The sequence below is a fragment of the Falco naumanni genome, chromosome 10 (assembly GCF_017639655.2).
Source record: "Falco naumanni isolate bFalNau1 chromosome 10, bFalNau1.pat, whole genome shotgun sequence".
Classification (NCBI taxonomy): domain Eukaryota; kingdom Metazoa; phylum Chordata; class Aves; order Falconiformes; family Falconidae; genus Falco; species Falco naumanni.
In genome coordinates, this window is record NC_054063.1 from 6,003,216 (window position 1) to 6,029,173 (window position 25,958).

The window sequence follows — 25,958 nt, forward strand, 5'->3', positions numbered from 1 at the left end:
GTGGTGGCTAATGATAGAAGTGTCTGACTTTGCAGTGAATTATCAGGTATTGATAATTCAGCCAAGTTCTGAAAATTTCTAAGAGATTGATTACCTCATTGGGGTGACAGAATAAAGAGCAAAATCCTAGATCCATTAAAATCGTCATTGTTCTGTGATGAATCAAGTAGAGCTGGGTTTTAACCCTGTGCCCAAAATAGCCATGCCTTCCTGTGAGTTCAGGGGAGTCTCTAGGGTTTGATATATTTCTTTCAGTGACCACATTTATTCACACTGAGTCACGTGTCTGTTGATATTTTCAAAATGCATGTCCTCTTAGAACTGTACGCTTTTAAGACCCTTTATGGCAATTTACACAGCACTGAAAACAATGGGGTCTTGAACAGAGCTGTGACCTGCAGTACCACCCTTATGTCCATAGCTGGAAAGAAAGCGGATTAAGTTATTTGGAAGCAAGGGGTAGTTAGCAATAGAGTAACTATTTCATTGGAACTATAACTGCAAAATTTTTTGTTTACAGTTTCTAAAAACTTAGTGGGGAAGATCTGTGAATGTGATTTTGGTTCTTGAGAGTGACATTGGTTAACACTTTTTAAACATTTTCTTTCTCCTTGATTTCCCAGAAAGTTTTCTTACAAGTGTGCTTACACAAAAGTGATTAACTTTATGCATTCCCAAGGGTGCATATGCCAGAAAAAGGGGGCAGGGTCACTTGGAAAAAGAGAGATTTCTAGCTCAAAGAAGCAAAGTATGTCTAGTTGAAGTAGAAGAGGAATCAGTAAATTTTACAACACTCAAAACCCCCCCAACCAACCTACATACTTTATAGTTGCCAGGGAGTAGTTGTAACTTGTGCTGTAATGATTTCTGATGGAAGTAGCTGTAATGTTCATTCTGGTGTTCATTAAAAAGAAAACGGAGAAAACACCACCCTAAAATTCCACAGTGATAGCTGCTTCATTTAGCACAAGACAGAAACACATATGAAGCACTTCCTAAAGAACGTTCTTTTTAAAGAAATAGAAGTTATTGCCTGTATATTTTTATTTCCCTCTTCATTTTCCTTTGTTTAGTTAACGAGTGATAAGATCTTGTAATGAGACATGTCAGGCTGATGAGATAATCTGGTGAAACTTTTAGGTTTGCTATCCAGATTAACACCAACCTTTTGAGTGTGTGATTTTTAAACTTTTTTTTAAGATCAGCATTCCATTTACACTTTTGAAATATCATATGCAAAGCACCTAGTAGCCACCCCTCTAGCTGTCAGCTTTGCATTGCTGCCTGTCAGTACCGTGCTGAAGGCAGGTGCAGATGGCCCGAGGCTCACAGACGATGAGCAGTGCTAGTAATGCCTGGAGGTAGGGTTTTATATAACTACCTGAAAAGGCTAGGAATCATTTTCAGGGTGTGAGAAACAGAACCCTTCCCCCAAACTTTCCTTTAAATTTGTAGTTTAGGACAGTCTGTCCTGAAGTGCAGGGCGCAACAATTCCCTAATATGTGATCTCTATACACAGTACAAAAACCAGGCTATGAACACAGGACTGTTCTTTATGGACCGATAGAAAGTAACACTTTAGCATTTTAACCTGCTTGCCTTAGTACCAATGACTGGGCTTAACACAAATTGAAGTTAGGGGTCGTCATATCATTTGTTTGATGGGCAGCATTGCCTGCAAGGGTTTCTATCTATGGTCAACTTATTTCAGTTCTGGTTTCAAAATATCTTGCAGAGGTGAATGTTGCAGAAAAAATAGGAATTCAAAGTCTTTAGATGATAGGCAACAAGAACAAGTATTGTTCACAATCACAACCAAGATTTGACTGAGACGTCATAGGTGAAAATCAGAAGAAACTAGAGCTTCACCTGGTTAAGTCTTGAAAGCTTGAATTCTTATCAGACAGCTTTACTACTGAAGGCAAATTTCTGTTTCAAGGTGTACTCTTTCCTTAAATAAATATATTTATTTGCTTGCTTTTTTAACTAATGAAGTACTCATGCTTTAGGAGGGACTGAAAGGAGGCTGAGAGTGTTGTATTTTGAGGCCTTGTTGAGGTAACGTGGTTCATATTTTTTCATGTGATTTATTTGTCCAGCAGGTTAATTATCTTCAGGACTGATTATTGTAGATAATCACAAATAGAATGCTCTTTTGGCAGAATACAAAGCCATATTCTTGCTGGCAGCACTCTGTGTCACATACTAGGGGAGCTGTTTTCTGACAGAGGATACATATGTAAGGTGGGATTCTAATTGACTGAATGTGTCCTTGAAAAACGAAGTTTTGTTTACTTACAGGAAATTAGAATGAGAGCACCTGGACCTCCTTTTCTCTAGTTACAGTGTCAGGAGAAAATAATTTAAAAAATCAGAGCTGAGAGGGAAGGTTAGTGCATGAGTTTGGCTTTTTTTCCCCCTCAGGGAATCCCAGGAAGTAGACCTGAAGGCAGACATTCTGAAGGCTCTCTAATTGATTTTTATGTCCTACTTAACTAGCTTTTAAAATCTGAGCTTCAGTAATATGGTAGTCTCCAATACAGAACCCTGATATTTTGTCTGGATTAACACTAGTTCCAACAGGAGAAAATGGCACACTTATATTGTAGTATTACAACATAGATTTGTCAGAAAAAAATGTGAGTTTATGTACAGCTGACTTAGCTCCTGGCCATTTGGCTCGCAGCCTGCTTACATTACATTCTGAAGGTAAGGGTACATGGTTGCATTCCTCTTCTTTTTTTTTTTTTTTTTTTTTTTTTTTTTAATCAAAACCACCAATCTCTATTTTTTGTTGTTGTTGTGTAAGTGCACCACAGTTGTGACAGATTGAATCTCCAGTTTTCAGGGAATTTTCAAATCCAATTGCTGTATGCTATATTTATGCTGGAAGTTTAAATATGTTAATGTGTTCCCATGCAGTGATATTAGTGTTGATGCCTCTAAAATATCAGCTAGGCATTTCAACTATCTTACCATTTGTAGCTCTTGGAAATAATGGTAAAATTGGGTTTTCACAATGAATACTCTACCCTCCCAGCCCCCCATATCTTTATTTGAGGGCTTTAGTTTTCTGTTTAGAAGGTGTCTTGTTACTGTTCTAAGCTTTGCCTATGCATATGTAGGTGTTACACTATGAAGAATTGTACCAAGGGGTTTGCATCTGGTAAATGTAGCACAAGTACAATTTAGCTGGTGTTCAAGTCAAAGCACCTGATGAAAATGTGTCCTAAATCCTTGCTAGGGTCTGTGTGCAACAGCATCAGACTTTGAACATGGAAGTGCAATGGCTCAAAGACTCCCATGTTATTTAACTGTTCCCAAATCTTCATAATTCTTGATGCTTTTTCTCACAAGGAAAATACAGTTGTGCATTTTTTAAAAATTATTTTTTCTTTCCAAAAAGACTGTTTATTTGCTCAGAGGAAGTCAGGAATTGTAGATATAAATTGTAATTTTAAATTGTAAATTTAAATTGGAATTTACAATTGTAAATATTAAAATATATATAAGCAATAGATAAAAAAATGTAGATAAAATGAATATGTACCTGTAAATATAGATAGTTGATCTGAATCACAAATCAATGCAATTCCATTCTGTTCCGTAACTGAATTTAAGAAACTTAACTGCATGCTTAATTCCAATTTGAATAACATTTTTATACTTTTTATACTGTCCTTTTGGGTCATATGACTGAACTGAAAGAAGGTACCCTCTTTTAAACAAAGCCAATTCTTCAGTAAAATTACTTTAGACATTTGTCTGAATATGAAAGAGGAGGGAACCTGACACGTTACCTATTCAAAAGATAAGGGAGCCCAGAACTACTAACAGTATTGTTAATTTTAATACAGTTTGTCAAGAAAAAAATACATCAATGTAGTAGGCTAACAGCTCCTGCTATGTGTGGTGTTCTTCTTGCATAATGCAATTATTACATAATTATAATATTTTATAATAAACAAAACCATTGTTATTATTTTGTGTTAAAGTTGTATCCAGAGAACCTCTGTGAGATTGCATTACAGTAGCACCCTGAGACCCTGTTACAGCTGTAAGTCCCTGTACGCCCATTGGAAGAAATTAAAAAGCTATCATTCCAAATGGAGAAAGTACAGCTGAGGCACAGAGAGAGAGAGAAGAGGAAAAAGAAATGCCAAATACTGTAATGCAGGTCAATGCCAGAGCTGCCACATCGGTCTTTCTGTGGGTGATTTTCATGGTTGTGCAGCAAATGTGAGTCTCAGAAGAGTAACCCTGGATGTCATTTCTAAGCTATGTCCCCTGCATGCTGCTGCTTCTGTAGGTGTAGAAAGTAACTTTCCAAGTGCAATTTGTATTTGCTGTAAAACTCTCTCTGTATTTGATATATACTCGTAAGAATACCATGTGCTGGAAGGGTTTCTGGTATTTGGAACACCCGTCGTACTTGGAGCTTGTAATGCTGTAACATTTCATACTGGGCTTAATTTGTCTTGTAGTGCCTTCAGTGCGTGGACCTGTATATGTAAACACTACAGAAACGTACCCATTTTGAAAGCTTTGTCTGTTTTCTTTAATTCAATCATATTGATTAGGAATGACCCAGCCTGTGGCTATTAAAACAGCACGTAGCTCACAAGAAGTTCAGAAGTGTATTTTGTGTTATAGCTGCATCATGTGAGTGGCAGTGGGCTACTGCAGGAGTTGCTGGGGAATCCAAATCCTTTGAAGTGGGAGCAGGGAGCCAGCAGCGCCTGCCAGCCTACCCTGAGCCACTGAGAAGGCTTTTGCTGTCTCTAACCCATGAGTTATAACTGGAGTTCCTCCTATCGCTTCACCCTTCCAAGCAGTATGGTGTACGTCTTGTGGTTCTTATCTGCTTGCAAGTATGAATACAGAGCTTATCAGATCTGGAATGCTGGCCCCCTTCCTTTTATACAAAAGAATAAATGCATATTTAGGTATTTCTTTCATCTGCACAGCGAATTAGATGTTTTCCGTGTTTTCAAGTGTGATTTTAGTGGCAGGTGTAATAATACATTTAAATTAGTTGTTGGACATGTGCAGTACTTTTTTCATCAAAATCCTTTTCGGTCTTAACCTGATGCTATCCTATGAAGTGATACAGCCAGAAGACCTTAATTTTGTATTCTGTGCTCAGGCCCTGTAGTGATTGGATGCTTTATAGGTATGCAGGCGCACAGCAGAGAAACCTTTGGGAGCTGCCTGTGGAAGACATAATGCAATTTTGCAAACTCATGTACCTTTGCAGAAGAGCTAATAAGGAGCTCTCTTATAACTTATATCCGTTATATAATATAATGCTGCCACATATTGTGCCACTACTGTGTGATACCTTCTTGGGAGAGACAGGGAGCAACTGTCTGGTGAACGATGCTCTGGGGTTTGGTGAAAGTGGTGATGCTTATGGGGTTCCTTTTTTTAAGAGGTGGTTTACAGAAACACCATCTATTGTATGTGTATGTCAGCATGCTTTTTGTAGGCAGATGTGAGGTTGCTCTAAACTGGAAGTCATGTAGTTTACGTAAGTGCTAACCATAGCTAAACTGGATTAGAGTGGGTTTGTGGCCAGTCATCTCTGAGTGTGGGCAGAGTGAGCTCACATCTCCCTGCAAAACTCTGTGGAGATGTATCCTATTTTAGGTGGGGTTTTTTTTGAGCCTCATTTCTGTAATAACGACATCACAGCTTCTGGTATGTAGAATTGTAAAGCACCACTGTTACAGAAGGAAGAAATAGTAGCTCCTTTTTGTGAATAAGGAGCTAAGAAGCACAAAGAAACTCTTCTGTTGAAGGTTGAGCAGAAAATCTATAGGAAGGCAGAGACTGAGCACAGAGCTTTGGAGACCCGATTTCTACATTGTATGCACTGTGTTGTTCTTACTGTGATGCAATATGTGTTTTAAAATGACCAATTGTGTAACAGGTGGTATGCTTTGCTTCCTCCTTTGATAGATTGGCTGCAATCTCTGTTATAGAGTACAAAAATCCACGAGGATCATTACAGAGGGACTATTCTATAATGAAATACATATAGGGGAAAAAACATTGTGGTTATTTTGGTTTGGTTGTGGTTTTTTGTTTGTGGGTGTTTTTTTTTTGTTTTGTTTTTTGTTGATGCATGGAACCAAGGAGAGTAAACAGTTTAAGAAACAAGCCGGCAAAAGCAGTAAAATACAGTCCTGGGCCACTGAAGACAAGTGACACAAAGGGAAGATAACAGGAATTTCATTGTTCCTTTTGTAGAAAGTCTCATCAATATTGGTTAATTACTATGTTTACTTTCCTGTTTCAAAATGATCATGTATTAAGAGTTTTCCACGTGTAAGTAAAACATCCTTCATTGAATCATCTTCAGACTGTGCCATTTACTTGAATTAAATAATGTTTTCTGAAACCCAACTCATCGTAACCAACCTAATGTTTCCTTCATTTTTGTGATTGGGGCTAGGGGCTTACAGGTCATTAACGTTGTTTTAATTGTGAGATTTTGCACATTTCAGGGTGTGAAATTGCAATGTGATTCAGGCCCTAAATGTATAGTTCATTTCTGTATTATTCCTTTTTTTCATTTTACATCGTGCTATAATTCTGAAAAGAGTTTTTTAACAGCTGTTGAATTGTACATATTTTAGTCCCAGCAGCCCACAATGATAGGCCACATTCTCAAATGATATAACATGATGCCATGCTTTTTACTAAATAACTGCTTCCATTTTTTACTTGCAGGCTTCCTTCATGCTCACTGATGACTGTGCACAGAAAATACAGGCTACCTGTAGAGGCTCTATCTTAGAAGAATCAGAATATTTTAATTAAAGATTTTGTAAAATGAGTAATTTTTCTTCTACTTTCCAAAAGTGGTGAAATCTTATGTTCTGAAAACTAAAATATCTTGAAATTATTAGAGCTGAGGGTGTTTGGGTGAAAAGAGAACTATTTTATAAGTGATATTTGGCTATTTATGGTATTTTCTTTAGTTTATAACAGTTCGGGTTGTACAAGATCTTACAGTCATTTAGTGATGTACATAATGTCTTTTATGTCCAGCATTCTCTTGTTGTTAATATGTGTTTGCAAGATAAGCAAAACCTCAGCTTTTTGAAAAGTGAGTTCTTTTGAAAGATTCCGTGAAATTGTTGGATGATTGTACATTATTCTTAGTCAAATCAATGAGAAATGGTTAACTTTATTAATGCTTCTTTTAAGCCAGACCTGTGACTTTTTGGTGTTTGCAGAAATGACCTTGATCTTATTTCATGTTACCTGACATTAGGACACGTTTTGTTGTTTGAAAAAAACAACCCTAAACAAGCCGTCGAAACCATGAAAAGTGCTATGATGTTTGCTTTTGAGCAAACTTGCATTTAAAAGGTGATCTTTTTATGGTTTTCTAAAATGGAAATTTTGAGGCAAACAAAGAGATAATCAACCTTTGCTATTTTCAACTGAAAATGGATTGCCTGAACCCTTAGGTCCTCTTGTAAATCCTTGTCTTTATGGGTTCTTGTTTTCATGGTGTTGGCAGGTTTTGCTGTTTGGGTTTTTTGTTCTGCTTTCCAAGACTTGGAAGTCCATGGTGTGTTACCTCTGGGTGTTTCAACAGCAAGGGTCAGAAAAGTATAGCCAGTAAGTTCATATAGGTCTACTATATTGCATCTGCTTTTGCTTCTGTTCCCCTGCCTTGCAACCATGCTTTAGCTTGTAGGTTGAAATGCTGATTAGTACCAGAGCACTGGAGTCACCGTTACACAGATTTAGGTCTTTACACTTTTTCCTCTGCCATCAGAAGTTTTTTAACAGAGTGGTAGAACAGAAAGTCAGCTTTTTTGTTTGGTTCATGCTATGTGCTGGTTTAAGTCTGAAACATCTTTTGGCAAATGTACCTGAAATCGAGCACAATTTGCTCTTACAACTTTATTTTTTCCCTTTTGTAGTAGAACAAGGAGAACCACTCCTTGATAAGGATGCTAGCAGTTTTCCAAACAAGCATCTGAAATACCTGCAGAAACTGCAGGTGTTGAGAATGTTTTGAGAACTTTTCAACTGTAAAATATCTGAGTGAAGTTTCTGTTGGGACTTGTACCAATTAAATCAACAGAATACTTAAAAAAGAACTTTGTTCTTGTATATGTTTATGCAACAACTATTCACCTGTGTAGTTACCTGGAGTTCAACTTGAGACATCTAAAGTGAAAATATAAATGGTTTAAGCTAATAGAATAAGGGGTAGACTTCTGAAAGGTTTAGGTCTTTCTTATCAACATCAGTGGGAGCTGCCCTCCCAAATGTCTTTAAAAACACAATGTAAGTGTTTTATTGATGAAAGAGACACGTATAAAAATCTACGTGGAACAACTACTGGCCTGTATAGTATTAGTCTTCGGTGTATTTTATTTATGTCACAAATTTATATTTAGTTGTATGATTTGTATAGGATACACCCGATAGAGATTTTTGTATTAAACTTTTCTGGTTGATTAGATTGTTTTCAGCATTTTACTTATACTCTGTGTTGGTAGACTACTGCTATTACTGAACGCTTACTTGATTGCACTATTTTAATAAATTTACTAAGGGAAGGTGGTTGAAGGAAAAGTCAGTTTTGTATGATGTTCTAAATACAACAGTCTAGCTCAGATGAGTCCATTTTGAATAGACTGGGCTGTTTGGGGTTGGGGTTTTTGGTTTTCCCACCCTGCCCAGCTACATAATGGGTAAGCCTGCAGCTGATTCACTGTTCTGAGGTGTTATTGGAGCAACAAACCTTTGTTTGCTCAGGATCACTGGGTATGGTTAGCTCTGTTCTGCCTTCTCCCTCACTTGCACTGTTGCTGTAAGAATCAAGGCTTCACATACACATTATTCCGCAGGAGTTTCTACCAAATTGAACTTTTTCCCTGATAGACTAACGGAGTGCCAAAGCTAAATTTAAAATTTTGTATAGTTAACCTTTCCCCCTAATTGCTTGCTCAGAATAAAGGTTTGGTACTTTGTTCCTAAATTCTCTACATGAGGTGGTGTGCATTAAAGTGTATTTATACTCTTTCAGATTAATTAACTGTGACCTTATGAACCACTGTCCTTGTTTAATTGGTGGCTCCAAAGCACACTAATGGCATAAATCAGCTGATAATGAGATTCAGACTTGCTTTTAAAATATATAATAACACTGCATTGATATAGCAAATGAGATTTGTTGACTCTCTGTTGGTATCACAGGAGAGAAGGCACAATTAAATGTGTACTTTCGGGATGGGGGAGGGCTTGGTTGGAATGAATAATATGCACTTCAGGGTGGGTGTATGAAATAAGGAGGATATTCTACATCAAGATAAGTTTGGTATTCTCTCCTTGTCTCTAGGCACTATGCAGTACCGGCTGGTGCACTTTAGGATACAGAAATGTTGTGGGAAGGTGTTTCTTAAAGATTACTGGAGGCTAACAAAAATGATGATTTCATCTTAAATATAGTTACATGTTTTTAAACTGAGCTTACACCCACTGTTTTATGAACTGCAAATTAATCAGATAGCTCCCAGAGAACAAAAAGGTTTTGACCTAAACTAGTTGCCCAGGCTCCATTACTATTTTCAGTTTAATGTTACCCATATCCATCCTCACATTTTGGAAAGAAAACAAGGGCTGTGCAACAAAGTTTCTTTGTTTTCATAAGAACTAAAAATGTGCTGTATGTAGACCAAACAATAAAAATAAACTACTGAACTACCTTCTAATGCATGGGGGTTCTGGAGAGAGGAAACCATGGATATTTAGAGGCATAAAGTGAGTCATTGTGCTAGTTAAAGAATTTTATAAGGCAAGCTCTGTGGGTTTGAGTTGCATCTGTTACCTTTCCAACTAGAACTGAGGGGTATGCAGGAAAAAGAATGTTGAATTTAATCATGCCTTATAGTGAATGCATTGTACTTAGGCTAAGCTTCTAACCAGGATCTAGACCGCAGGAGAACAAAATCGTTAGTCTTTCTTTCTGTGTGAATTTGCCTTAGATGGGTTCCACTTAAATGCACGTAAACAATATTATTTTACACCAGTTAAGCTGCAAAATTCTAACAAAATACTTTTAAAAAGTAATGAGGATTCTGTAACAGTTGAAAACAAGAACACACCCACCCACCCACCCCCACCCAGCCAAAACCCTCCTCACAGCTATTTTCCTTCTTAAAAGATGAACATGCTTGCATTTATGACAGTTCCTAGAAGCCGTAATGGACTGGGTTGCTGTGGTGTGAGATGCAGAACAATGAAATAATTGTTTCTCTTGGTATTGGCTTCCTGGAAACAAATTCTGTGTAAATTACTTGGCTGAAAAAGCGACAACAGTCTTATGTTCTGTTTTATTTAGTTCATAGTTAAAAATCATAACTATAATAATAAAAAAAGTAAAATTTTTCAGTTCTGGGCTTTCTTTTCTTTCAACTTTTTTTTTTTTTCTTTTTATGTTTTCAGGTCAGTTTCATGAATTCAAAAGCAACTTACCAGTGATTTCTGGGAACTGGGGCTGATTTTCTTGTGTACTTGTAAGTATTTATTGATTAATTTTTCTGTTATGTGCATCTTTCTGATAGCCTGGTTAACATGAAGAATCGAAGTAGAATGTCACTGTCATATCACAGTTTTAGAAAGTTCTGTTATTAAGAAATGTACCTAACTACTTCTAAACTTTTTATAGTTTTTTTGCTACGAACTTATGCTTCAGTTATTTGAAGGGTTACAGATGCTTGAATTAACAATGAATATTCCTGTTATTTCAAACTTTCTTCTGGTTTTCATAATAATAATAATGAGAGAACAGTGTTGCCTACAGTAACACATCAGTTTTGACACTTGGTAATGACTGTGGTGCATCTTGCTGTTGTGATGAAAATTATTTCTAGAAATGAACTGTGGGGCTGTGATTCAAGACTGACAGTACTTTTAGAGGAAATGCTGCATGGGTTGATTGAGGAAACACTAGGACGACCAGTATCTGCTGAGCTGGGAATGTATTTTTATATAACCTGGAGAAAGCTGACCTTGGTTGCAGCAAAATGACTGAGACTGTAGTCGTTTAGGCCATGGCCCCAGAATATGTTTCAGCGTATGGCCGAGTTCAAGTAAAGCAAATGGGACAAGACCTGTGCATAAATGCTTTGAGAAAGGGAAAGTTAGAGGTCTGGGAGGAAGATAGTTATTTATGCAACAAATAGAAAGCTTTCAGAATTGCTGGTTTGGATAGTCTTCAGCTTTATTCAAGTATAATAAGGAAAATCTAATGGGACTTAGGCTTGGCATGATATAAATTATTGCATTACCTCTTGTATGATGTAGTATAAATGAAACCAATCTATGCAGCTTGTTCTCTTAAGTCACAAATATAGTTTATGAATAAATATTTATTCAATCATTTGTGGAAAAAGATGTTCACAAAACTACATTCATCAGGGAAAATATTGCTGGTTTTCCTCTCAATATGGAAATATGTTCAATTTGTACTAACCCTTCCTCTTTACAAATGTTCATTTTCATATATGGTTTTGCTATTATATTTGCAGTTTCCTTCACTTACAGGTCAGCATCTTTTTAATGAGCATTGTCAGTCATATTTAAAGAAAACATTCTCAAATAAAATAAACAATTTTTAAAAAGTATTACCGTTGAAAGATTGTTCTGAGAAGGAAATGTAAAGTGATTACTGAATTGAGAGTGAGGAATTTAACTCTTTCTGGCTTTGCCACTGCATGTTTTTTTCAAGCAATCAGTTAGGCTTTCTTTGCCTCAGTTTTCTCATCTGTAAATGGAAATAGTAATGTATCAGTCAATACAAACAGTACCTCTTTATACTTCAATATGGAGCATACTTTCCAATCAAAACAATGGAGTAAATACAATCATAGATTCATGGTAAAATTTGGGTACCAAGCAAATTGAGTGAGAATCTGTAAGTATTGTTTAACTTGTGTTCATGTAGTTTTATGAACATATAAAGGGCTTTAGCAACTTTGTTGAGAACTCCTGATCTGAGTTTTGTTTTTCTTTCTTGACAATGACAAAAAACTGCAGTAAAAAAGCCAACATAAACAGTACTTTGAAAACAAAGTTTGTGTTTAGGTCAGTCAAGTAAGTACTTAACAACAGTCCTTACTTCTCAGAAAAGTATATCACACGACTGTACATTAACTTTTGTTAGTATAGTTGAGACACCTTATTGTATTGTGCCCATGAGAGGTAGAGTGTGACTCAGCAGCCTTACCAATGAAGCCAAGTAAATGACACTATGAAATGACTGCACAAAATGAACCAGTCTGGTCTTCTGTAGGTATTCTCTGCAACTCAAGAGTTCAATCACATCGTCATGAACATCTGGAGAAGCTAACACTATGGCTGATGTTTCTTGTTCTCCGATTAAAGAACTTATTTTAGTATTTAGCACTATAGATGTATGAAACATATGCAAACCTTAAGTTCACATGAACGGAAAATAAGATTTGGGATGTACAACGGCTTGATTCAGCCTGGTGTTTCCTCACATACTGAAAACAGGATTGAAGTATACGTTCTATAGTAAGCCAGGTTTAGATCTTAAATCACCTCTGTTGTACCTCTCTGAACTTGCAAATATTCTGTAGGTAGCATACATTTGTTCAGCAGATACAGACTTACTATTCAGTAACATTAGTATGTACAGTGTCATAAATTTTCCCTGTGCTCTATAGACTAACAGGATGGGTGTTACCTCAAGTATCTTTCAATTTAAAGGCTTGATTTTTGCAGTACTTATGAGGTGACCATGGAAGCTGATGAAATCAGGATCAAGTCCTGAGGCTGAACAAATTGGCCCTAAGCGAACGATACCATATGAGAGCTTTGGGACATTGGTGTGGAAGACATAAAATTTGCATCTATAAGGAGTTTGGAGAAGATTAAATTCTAAGCTGCATTTAGAAAATGCTAATGATGAATGTATGCTTTTTTCATGTTATGCTATAATATTTGGGCATGTTTTTATAGCATGTTTGATCTATACTCCAAAGGGAAGGAGTGAAGTACAGTGCTAGGAAGACTGATCTTTGTGCATAGTTTTTATATGGGAATACAGCAAGATCAGCTAAATATTGCTATAGGTCTGTACCAAAGCTATTTCAACCAGGGGCTATAATAACTTTTTCCTCAAATTTTTGAAAGTTTTGTCATAGATGCATTCTGCTGTAACATGTAATTACTTGGATCATCCAGTTCAGACAACTTTGGGGTTTTTTGTCATATTTGGCTAGTTGTATTCAGGAGAAAACAGGATTGATGATTCATACAAAAGTGAATTTCATGGAAAATATGACATTTGTGCTTTTGTGTTATGCCCACAGAGTAATTGTCCTAACTAAAGGTTACTTTTTTCAAGAATGTGGTCCTAACATGGCTTAATTTATTTAATTGTTCTTCTCAAGTACATTGGTCCAGTAGTAAACTGCAATAGTTTTTTAAAGTCACAGACAGTAAAATAAATATCCTCTAATAACACAGCTTTTAAAACAAATTTTGCTTGTACATCAGTCATTAGAAATACCTTTTTACTAGCAGTTCAGTTTCTGTGTAAACATTTTATTGCAACTTGACTACAAAGTGCAAACACTGACAGAGGGGACACCCCCCCCCACCTCCGAAATGAATGGTGTTACAGGCCATGCAACTTCAGTCTTGCGAGAACAGCTCTTCAGTGAAAAGCCTGTATTGAAAATATGATGAAAATAATATAACTGGATTTGAGACTAAAATCAAATTGCTTTAAAAACAAATAGCAGCAATTTTTTTCAAAGAAAGTTTAAAAACAAAAATAGAAACACTTAGGGGATACACATGCACACACATTATAACACAACAAAACTGAGATTGTGAGTAGGTAAACTTCATCTTTTCAAACACTTATTCCAGTCAGCACGTCATCAGGGAGTATGCTTTGCTTCAAACTCAATATTTAATATGTTTTCCTCAATCTTATTTTTAAGGCAATTTTTATACTTTTGTTGTTGTTTATTTTGGAATGTTTTTATTCAAAAATTTAGCAAGTGTGTTTAATTACTCCATGGAGCATCTGACCAAATAGATTGGTGCTTTGTATTTGTACCACCTTATTTAAAAGGAGAAAACTATTAAATTGTGAATATCTAAATGATAAAGTCAAAGAAGGCACAGCTTATTTAGAGCAAGTGAAAATGTATGGCTTTGGCGCTATTTACATTTACAGGTTTAACTGATAACATCTGATGTTCTACTGAATTACAGTTAATTTATTTGGGAAAATATAGTGTCTCTACTCTTTAGAAAAACAATATACTGAACACAACTATCAAAAAGTTGATCTCCATTTTTCTCTTTATAAAATATAATTGTTGATCAGCATTTTGGTCAAGGAGATGTTTTCCGGCTTGTCACTCATGGCTGATTCTTTCAAAATTCCTCTTGAGAAAGCACAATGATGCTTTGCTAGAAGCTCTGTTTGCTGCAACACCCATACTTTTTTGCTATGTGTGTGCTGGAGGTATCAGAGGTCTTTATCCTCTTCTGCCTACTTTCCTGCTAACTTTTGTGCCATACCAATGTAAAATGATGTGGTGGTAGCATGAAGTAGCCCCTCAGCAATTCAAAGCTCTTTTTTCCTGGGATTACATTATAAATGGTGAATATTAAATCTGCTTCAAGTAGAAGACTATCTTACTGTTTTTATGCAATGCTTGCACTACATTAACACACAAATTTTCTAATAAGAAACAAAGTTCCAGAATATAACTCAAGGTATAAATACAAAAGCAGGGCTCCTGTTTTGAAGATTTTTTTTTTTTTCTGAGAAAGCTTCTGTAACTACATATATTTTAGATGTACTTAAGAGAAAGTCAGTTAGGTAGAAACAAAATGGAAGGGGGAAAGGGGGTTTCTTTGCATTCAGGTAACACCGGGTACATAGATGCCCTAGCCCATTTGCCAGTGTGGGTCTAGTAGAAGCACAGCATCCATCCAGAGCTTTGTAGTTGTACCTGAAGAGAAACAGGTGTGGAAAAAGGACTGCAGGAGTTGAGGAAGATGGCTGGGACATTCGCCTGCTGAGGGCAGGACAGAACCCCAATCAAAACTACAAAAAAATCTGTTTGTTTTTTAGTATCTGAATTGCTCTCTCTCTGCCCTGTGCTTCTAACTGGGATGTCTGATGGACTCCCCCGTGTGAATTTTTCTTAGGCCGTGTGGTTGTGGGAGGTCACCTAGGGACTTCTAGTTCTAATAGGAGTGTCTGTTCCGTGATGCTGGCACAGAAGCATGTTCCTATCTGAGTTCCTATTTACCTTCTGAGTGCAGCAGACATTATTTTGGCTGCTTTACAATTGACTCTACAGACTGTTTCTTGGTAGTAAGTAAATAGATGAGTAGATATACAGAATGCTCTTATTGTGGAATACAATATGCATTGTATTCATTTCAGCCAGTTTTTCTTATAATAAACAGTGTACTTAAACTAATTCCAGGATATTAACATAGCACAGAAATCTTCTTCCATTTTTTATGAAGAATGAAATGTATGCCACAAGAGAAAAAATACAACATAACAGTTTTCATTCTTATAAACCCAAAGGGGTTTGTGCTGCGAAACTCTTTGGCACTTACCCTCACTGGTGTCCTCATTTTAGTGAAAGCACTATCTAACCAGCTTCTGACACACAGCACAGAGGCCACGTATGTGGTCTTTGCTTACTTTTTGATGACGTTGGACCGTTTAGTGAAGGTGCTGCTAGAAATGCCTTTTCAAAGGATTGTCATGCTCTGGTTATAAGCGAGGAACTCCTTGCTCTACTGCTGCTGCATATGTGTGCTGGGTGAGATCCGTGTAATGCACTAGATCCATCTGCTGTCTAAAAAATTCTTTGCTAAAGTACTAACCAATAAAATGGAAATCCTCACCCAAACAATTCTATATGCTGTTGAAGTTGCATGCAATGCTTGGGAGAGAGGAATCTATAAGGAAATATTTATGCTAAGAAGCTAAATTAAGAACATGGAAGCAAAGTATTTGTACAAGTTCATACCTGGACAGAGTCCTGTAGGTTTTCTGCAAGCAATTGGCATTTGCAGAGCCAAGATATTTTTAGAAGAAATGGTTGTTCATCACAAAACCAAAGCCTCAGGTCACTTAATAACTACAATGCAGGATCTCAGAAAAGCTCTAGAAAGAATTTTCTTTAGACCACTGTGGTGAAATATATACAGTATTTCTCATTCTACATAAATTACACAAAAGGTTTCTTATTCTATAGTGTGGATGAACAATACCAACAGCTGATGTCAACATAAACTTTTCAAATCATATTACTTAAAAGGGTGAGGGTTATAAAGTATCCACAGACAGTTTCATTTTCTCTCTCTCTTTCTAATGTGCATATACCAATGGCCGTTTGATTAATTTATTGACATAAAACAGAATTGCTTAGAACTTACCAGTCGTTCATCATAATCACAGTTAGAAGAGAGTATGGGGTAAAAGGTTAACTACTTGCTAGATGTATCAGGATCTTTAGTATATACCAAAGCCTGACTCAATAGAAATCTGATAATGGTCTATTGAAGGTAAAATGTAAGTGTCAATAGCTAAATAAAAAAATTGATAATGACTGTACTGTAAAACACTCACATTTCTAAAGTTAATTAAAAAGAACAGATCAAAGTGAAACCTCAATTAAAAAATGTTACTTTAAGATATTAAAGGTAAGATAGAGCATAAAGGTCAATTTTAAGAATCAGTGTGTATTTTTTTTAAATTCATTTTCTATGACTGACTTTTTCTTGGCAGCACTTTCATTAATTATTTAAATATAAATAATGTGAAAATATTCATTTTTACTTTTAGTAATCTAAGCTCATGCACAGTGATGAAGAACTGATATTTTGGGGTGTCTACACTAGCAAGACATTGAACAAAATCAATTTGAACTAACTGGGAGCAGCTTCTGTTCTTAATGCATGTGTGATGGATTCAGTACTGTGCATCATTGAATATTCAAAACCTACACTTAATTGTGTAAATACCATATTATCTTTATAGGTTTATTAGAGATTACTGTGTAATCCTGGCTTTGAAACTTAGTCTGAAAGATCTCTCTGCAGGAGCCAAAAAGCCCCAGGGAGTAATTAATCCAATTCTCTGATGCTAAAACAAAACAGGTTAAATGAGGGTTTGAAGTTTCGCCTCTCACTTCCTCCTTCCCCAATGAAACAGTTCAAAAAGTGTAAAACTTCATTCATAGTTCTTATTTTCAGTTAAAGAGAAAGGTTTGATTCATAAACAGGGACAGTTGTCCTCTGGAAATTGGCAGGAATGAGGAGCTGACTGAGACACATGGTCCTGCAGAAGTTCTAAAGAACTGTAGGGCACCAGGGTGAAGATGGATGACTAGCTAGCAAACTGGCGGTGTATATGGAATTTACTGGTTTAGTATCTGTGTTCTACTCAATTGCTTTAGTGTGCGATACATTATACTTTTCTTTTAAACAACTGCCTGGACACTGTTACCCCACTGAACTGTTAGGTCTGCTGCAATGCTCAGAGTAAAGCACAAGAGTTTGAAGCCAAACTTAGCATGATGAAAGTGAAATAAAAATTTCACTCCTTAAAACCTCAGAACTAAGACCTAAAACTCGAGAGCTGCTCCTGCAGCAGGCACAAAGGATCAGGGATGTGGTTAACTTCGGAGTGTGTGATAACGCTCCTTGATCGTATTTCAGCAAAAGTTTTATGAACGTCAAATCAGGCTCATGATTATCCAATCCATCAATTGGAAAACAGGCATTTCAGAGATAAGTAAATATGTTCCAGAGTGTACCTGGTTTATCAGACAGTTGTGTGAAGTTTATTGAACTCACTTTTTTTTCTCCTGTATTTCTAGGACTTTTTTTTTTAGACTTGAGCATCCTATTTTAATACAACGTGCACTACTGATTTATTTAAAGGTATATTTTATCTTTTTATGTCTTTAGGATTTGTTTGTACTACTGACATTTTACTTCATTGTTCCATTTTTACTAATTGATTATAGTTTATCTAAAATCCAGCAGTGAAATTAAACAGCTGACAACACCAGGTGTCATGTCACTTCGCTGTTTCTTAATCCGGTATTTTTAAAGTATGGTTAGAAAGTCTTAATTTTATGGAACATTTCCTCCAAATCATGATGCAGATTTTGATACAAATTTTTGAAAAGCCATTTCCCCTACAACTGTATTGGATCCCCCAGCCCCCCACCCCCCCCATCCACTAAGGAATGGTTATTTATTAGAACTCTCTTATCCTATCTTGTTTGGGCAAGTTTTTATCATTGCTAGGTTATTGGCGTTTTAAAATTGATTATATATTAAGGTAGCATCCCAGCCTAGCAAATAGTCCTTATACTACTTTACTGTGTTCATTAAAGTCTGCCACTATATCTATGTTAGTAAGTGTGAATGGGTTTGAAAAGAATATTTTGCCCAAAGATTTGTTTGGTATGAATTAAGGTATATTCACTTGCCTCTGAAATACGAGGTATTGATTGCTGCCCACTCCAAGATTCTTCTGAACCAGCATGGAAAACTAGTATGTTCTTAAATCTCCAGGTCTTGGAATATGATAAGGGAACAAAAAAGCTGCATTTCTGATCCCTCACAGCCCTGTTCCTAGACAATTTCAGCTAGGAAGTGACTGTTACTACCATGTAACTGTAGTACCTGTAGACTGTAACTTTTCTGTAAGTTAGTTACTTGTTTCTTAATCTCTTGTTCTAAAAGATGTCTTTTATGGACATAACTGTAACGAGGGGAAGATAACTGTGCACATTCTATTATCTTTTTGCCGTGTTCCTCAAAACTGCTGCAAGACCTGTATAATCTTACGCCAGATTCCTAGATAAATTACATACGTATATTAGATACATTAGGTACATTATATGTACATTAGATTGTAGATATGTATTAGATAGGTACATTAGATAACATGTATGCATCTTGTTCACAAGCCAATTTACTTGAATAATTATATAATTATTGAAACAGAATATAATAATTTTTCTTTTCTTGTAATTTTTTAGAACTGAATTTGTACATTCTAATAGCCACAGTTTACATTCTAGATTTGTATCACATTGTGCAAGATATAACCATGATCAATGTTATGTCCTGTTAGAAGCATTTAGGCAGAGTTCATGCATTCAAAGAGTGCTTTTCAAATCCAGAGTTCCTTGTACTTTACCCCAGAAACATGCTAACCTTTCTCTTTTTTTTTTTTTTTCTTCTTCCCTTTACCCTCTCTCTTTTTAGCTCTGGTGGTTTGTTTCTGCATGTGAATAAACTCCCTCGTTCCTCCAAAACAGTCTTCCATTTGAGATGACTGTTGTTTATGGGTTTTCGCTCGCCCACCCACCTGCCATTAACTATTTGGTTGCCACTTGAAATACTTCATCACTGAGATTCAAACTCATTGTCCTGTGGCCATTGTTGCTTAGCAGAACACCCATGCTTGCTTTCTACACAAACACACACACACACACAAATTAATAACTGAGTGGAACTCCTCCTCCTCTGTGCTCCAGAAGGAGCTGCTCCAAAAAGAAGCCATTTATAGTATCAATAAGCTGCTTCTCCAAACCATGTACAGATGTGTTATTCAACTAGTTAATATTGGGGTAGTTAAAATCACCCATTATTATTTTTCTGGCAGATTTTGCCACTTCATTAATATCTTTCAACATACTGAGTTGCTTGGCTGTTCCTTCTTTTACATGGCTTATATCATATCATGCCATCACAGCATATTCTGTAGTTTCGAGTTAATTGCCCAATTAACAGTGGTATTCATGAAGTGCTAGGAAAATTCCACAACTAATGATTTGGACAATTTCAAAATAGGTTGGTATTTCATAGTTTAAAATGTCAAACATGCCAATAGCTGCAAGCTTAAGACTGTGCAGGCTTAGAACCCAATAGCTCAAAAATTCTGTATTACAAAAATCATAACCTAGCCTTCAGAAAGATGTTTCCCAGCCCCCAGTATTTCCCTGTGGGGAAGTTCTGCACTACCCTAATTTCTCCTTGGACTGGTGAGGTGTGAGTGTGAAATAGGACCTCCATGGTTTCTCTGTATTTTGTGGAAATGTGGAATAAAATACCTTCTGGCAGCAGTGAATGCACCTTCACTCCCAGCCTGGCCCCAGATGATGTTTATGGCAGCATTGTGGAAGCTGCTGTAACAATGGTTGCACATATGCTTACAAGACTCAGGAAAACATAGATGCAAGTGATTGGAAAGGTTGTAGAATTTGCTAGACAACTTTGTACTTTTCTTTCTCATTGCCTGGATTAGGTAGCGATATTAACAATACGTAGTTAGCTTTGATGGGCCATTGTTCCCAGATGCAACTGAGAGTTGCCAATAGACTCTCTAGACTGATCTGATTTTTTGTTTTGTCTCACCAGCTGCCATGCAGAGATGCCAGGGTATACACTGCCGACCCTTTTTGCCTTTGCTCAGTACCTTCTGTGCCATTTATGAGTTGTAGGACCGAGGTGATGCCATGGACTTAGTCTACAGAGTCTGCGTATGGGCTGGGGCTGGAAAATAATTTCATTATCATCACCCAAGACAGAAATTACTAATTTTTAGCCTTGAAATTCAGGGTCAGAAGAGTGGGCACAGTAAAGGGAGACAGTCTACCTCCTCAAAGCTAAATGATCACAGACTCTAAGGTCATTTCTAATATTTTACATTATTAGAAAACCTTTAAATTTCCCTACTTACCCAGTGTATTGAGACTGTGTTGGTGATATAATGCAAACTGCTCAGAAGTGTATATATATATATATACCTAATTAAGGCTCTAATTCAGCAAGGTGCTTTAATACTTTGAGAGACTTCATTGCAGCTGACAGGACTTTGCAGGAGTTAAAATCCTGTCAATACCAAGATTTTTGCTGCAGCGGTACTGATTATGTAAGTATAGCTGCTGGATAGCTCATTTTAAAAATTAAATTACTGAAATAGTGTTGTTTAGATCTTCCTTTTAGTCCTTTTTGGAGTAGTGGCAGATTCTTTTATGACATTATGATTTATATCTTATAACAAAAATGTAGTGAATTGTATTATTTCATTCCTTTTGGCAACTCAGCGAACTATCATTAACATTTTTCATCAGTATTCTGTTTAGAGTTTTCTAAACTGAACGGTATAGTGGTAACAGCTCATTTTTAGATGCTATTACAGTTCTTTCACATCTTTATAGTACTGTAGTAAAGCTGAATTTACTAGCTACCTTGAAAGCGGAGTAAGGCAGCATTAGAATCTACATTAAAGTGATTCAATACTCTTTAGAGAAAAGCCTTCTTAACTTGAGATCAGATACAGTATGTGTTTTGGGGGCAGTTTTATAAGGATTGCCGATAAACTTGAATACTACCAACAACAGCTGCTTTTTGAAATATTGTTCTGTCCAGCCCAATGAAATTTAGGGGAATTTGCTTTGCTTTGTAAGCACATGTGATCGACATTAGCATTCAGAGGAGCTACACCTGCAAATGGAAGGGAGGCTACATCCTAGAGACTGATTTTATAGCTTGAATTGGTAAAGATGGGAGGGATCAACTTGCATGCACTTGTTTCTCCTTCAGGGTTAGTCCAAATCTCCAGTCTCTTAGGTGAGTACCATGTTCTGCTCTGATACGTTTTTCCTAAACGTTCTTCTTTGTGGCCATTGCAATTCTTTCCAGTTTGGGTGCATAGAGAGGATGTTGTTTTCTTAAGTGTTCCTGAGTTAAGAAAATGCAAACCCTTCACAGCGTTTGTGACCGGTCAGGCTGACCTGCAGTAAGTCCAGGGGTTGCTGTTCCTGGCTTTACGGTTCTCAGCAGCTCACTTCATCTTGGTTTCCTTTCTTAATCTTTGACTGACTTTTTTACATTTTTAAACTTTATTATTATCATGGATGACAAAATCTGGTGCCCAAAAGGAGGATTTGTGAGGGCGTCAAGAAATGGCTGTAATACTGATTACAATTATAAATACAGTGGTACCAACTGTTACTACCTGTAATGCAGTTCAGTATGTGCAATTTTAAACTGCTGAGACACTAATAACTCTAAAGCTACCCACAATCAGTAGAAAATGTCTTGCTGTTTTCAAAGGGTACAGGGTTCTGCATGTTCTAATTCATACAGAAGTCATACGTGTTTCTTACCTTGTAACCATTTTCCAATTATTTTGCACCAAAAGCTAATTTTCAAATTAAGCTTCAGTGGTAGAAACAACCCCATGGCTAATCATGGTTCTAGAGAATTTTGCATCTAGGTAGCTATGAAAAACACATTTGCTAAGTGATTTTTGTGTAAGATATGGTCATACATGTCCTATGTAGCGCAATACAGCATTTACTGTTCGTGAAAGAAAGGCTTTCAGTACTTTGAATGCGGTAACTTGATGTTATTTCTCTTAAAATGTGATTGCTTTTAAAAACATTTTTTCAAGGCCAAATTTACTAAGTTAATTATACTGTAACCTGAATAAAATTTGAGAATATGACTAATAAATACCAATATCAAGCAGAAAAATATTAAGAAGAAGATTAAGCTGCCTTTTTAAAAAGGTAGTCTCTGATTCTTCTAAAACCTTGTTTTTATTCCCAATTAGGAACTATAAAACTAAGTGAACACCAAAAGAAGATCCTCCTGTTATTACTTAGTTATACAAATTCCACAAACTGAAAAGCAGTAGGGATGTAAAAAGTGATTGGCCATTTGCTGTTAATTTAATAGCAATATTACCATTAATGACCATAGTGACATACACAGTCTTGCAAACTGGACAGGATGGAAAAGGATTATTTTTACATTTAAAATATATAATCAGTAATTAGAAGTTGACATTAGATAGAAATAATTTTAAAATGGAATGATGACCTAACATAGACATAAGTAGTATAATTTAAGATCCAAGATTTAGAAATAAACTTTTTTATCCAGTTGCAAAGTAAAACTTTTTTTTGAGGGAAATAGTATTTATTATAAATACCCTTACCTTTGTCTTTATAGTTGAAATATTAATTGTTAATACTTGAGAATGCTCAAACATTTTGGGAACTGGTATTTAACCTTGCAGTTAGAAGTTTACAAATAATCACTTAGAGCCATTAAAACAGGTGCCCCCCCAACTAGTACTGTGTATGAAAAGTCACTGAAATATGTCATAAATATGTAATTCTGTCCAGGGAAGGTATATGTGATATTACCAAAAGGAACAGTTGTAGCCTTTAGCTCTTTGACTCAGCTAAGTAATCTAGTTTTCAGTGCAAACTTACCTCCTAGTTTCACTGCCAAATTTGACCAGCCTAAAGATCTCTTTGATAGTGTTGCAAAAGTCTGTTTGCAAAACCACTTTATAAGCCTGACAATGCCGAAAAGTCTTGAATTCGGCTCTTCAAAATGTTTTTTCTTTCTGCAAAGTTGTAGGATTACAATTTTCAGTATTTCTGTGAGTGAAAGGGAGAAGTTACCTGGTATTAGGGAAAGCAGCATATTTTTGAGATGGTGCTTTTTTAAAGGAAGAAATTACTTTCCTCACCAGAACAATCCTATGGAATAGCCTCTTATGCAGTGTTTAAGCACAGTACATTTAAAATAATGGTTCTAAAAACAGAAGGGAAAAAATTACAGTGTTCCCCACCCCCACCCCCAGTTCCCCAATTCCTAACTGCAGCTGTTTACTGGATAGTTTGTTTTGCTGTTAAGTTTCTAAAAAACCAAAGAGTTTACAAACTTTAAAGATTAAAGGTGATCCCAGACACATCCTGTTCTTGGTTAAAGGTTCTGCTATATCACTGCTAGGACAAAAACATGAAGTGCCTCTCCACCAGCTGCAGAGAAAGAAGGTGATTTGAATGCTAATGAAGGATAGAAGTTTCATAGTAACAGAAAAACAGAGGCTCTATAGATAAGAGAATATTTTCCCAGGACGTCTCAGTCTGCAGTTGTAACCAGAGGAAGTAATATTACTAAGGAAGTATTTAAATGTCTTTAACAGATATTAGATGATGAAGTGGAGTAGTCATTATATTCCTATCCAAGCTCAAATGCATGAGAGGTCTATTGAAATACAGCCTTTTGAGAATATCCACTTAGTCCTGTTTCTAGACTCCCAGATTAGCTTGGGCATCCTGTTAATCTACAGAGCTCCAAACACAAAAGATGTCTCAGAGAAGTTACTAAAGTTGCTGTTTAATGAAGCAATACAGATCATAAGGTTCATTGTCTTTGTAAATTTAAATACTGACACTCCCCCCCCGCCTCTGCCACAACCGGGGAAAAAAAATCCCTGGTTCAGCACTACTGAAATTATTTTCTGATGTTTCCACATTAGATTTTTTTTTTTAATATCTTTTGAACCTGACAGTGCACTCAAATGGTTCATAGTTCTTGGTGTGAATGTAAGAATTTCTTTTTACTCCTGCTTTCTCTTTAGTTCCGATCATTTGCTGCTATGTTTCATGAACCCCACAACACAATCTACTCCTCCTAAACATCTGATCCATTCACACAGGTAGTCCTATAAACTGGTATTCATGGCTTTCCTTGACATTCCTGTAAAACAAACAAACAAACAAACAAAAAAAAACCCCAATAAAAATACACCTGTGTCTGTCTTCAGAGGTTGAATCAACCTACTTATACTCTAAAGTATTCAAATATCGGTTATTTTTAAAAGCATTGTCACTTTGTATTCTCAGCAGTAATTTTCTACTGTTAAACTGTTAACAGAAAAGTAGCAATGAGTTCACAATAGTACCACTGAGTTGCTCAGATCCTGAGACCTTCAGAGATGTGCCTTGAGCCTATAAAGATACAGCATTTGTCATTCTGATGGATGACTTTTCCTGCCCATAAAATAAGGGAAGTAATCCATCCTCATTCTGCTTAGTTGTCTCTAAGCAGAAACATATATTTGGTTGCCAAACTCTCCTTTCCATTCTTCAACTAATCCCAGGGAAAAATGGAAATATGTTGAAAAGCCTGTGACACATGGTGGATGACTAGTTCTTTGCTCCCAGAGCACTCATCTGTAGTGCTTGACAAGCCTATGCTTTTTCTTGCTGCTATTTAGTATCTTGATGGAATTGCTGTGGGATCCATTGAGATTAAATTTCTGCCATACATAGGAGATGTGTGGTTTTGTGGAGTGATAAAACCCAATTCTGGTGCTCTGAATACCTATTAGAGAGCAGAAGGAAGATCAGCTAGCTTACGCTAAACCCGAGTAACAAGGGATGCCCCTCCAGAACATCTTCCTCTATTGTTCTCTGTTGAATATATCTCATGTTTACCTGCTAGATTTCAGATAAATATGAACAATAATCAGTTGCCAAGACAAAAAAGGGAGATCTGTACCTGTGTGTTATTTCAAAATGTTGATTTGGGGAGGATAATGCAACTATCAATTTTGGTTCCCCCCCCCCCCTTTTTTTTTTCTCCTTCCTGTAATCTCATCTATGTGAGATGACAGACTCTGAAAACCACTAATGTAACAGTCCATAAGCCTATTGAACTTTCTTGTTAACTGTCTTTGGGTAGCTATGGTTGCCATCATCACCATGATATCTGAGTACCTTGCAATATTTTTTTAGTATTTTGGAATAATACTAACTTCTAGATCCTTTAAAAGAAGGAGAGAAAAGAGAGCTTTACTAACAGTTCTCAGTCAGGAATGGAACCTCATGTATAGGGTTTTGGGAATCCTTTCTTGAGTCTTATTTTGACACTGATCAAGGATACAGAAATTATAAGTTACTCCCCCCCCCCCCCCCCGGATACATCTGTATAAGACAAACAGGGTAAATTAGCTACTGCTGTGGGGAGTTTCAGTATTACCAATAGTTCATTAGAATTAGTTTAATTCAGCTAA

General features: G+C 36.4%; 1 protein-coding gene across 1 annotated transcript in view; it reads left to right on the forward strand.

Annotated features, from left to right (window-relative positions):
- SOX6 (SRY-box transcription factor 6) overlaps window positions 1–25,958 on the forward strand; it is a 376,098-nt gene that overhangs the window by 41,827 nt on the left and 308,313 nt on the right. The window contains exon 2 of the mRNA XM_040608288.1: window positions 10,478–10,548. The gene's annotated coding sequence lies outside the window, so the exon portion shown is untranslated. The remainder of the gene's footprint in view (window positions 1–10,477; window positions 10,549–25,958) is intronic.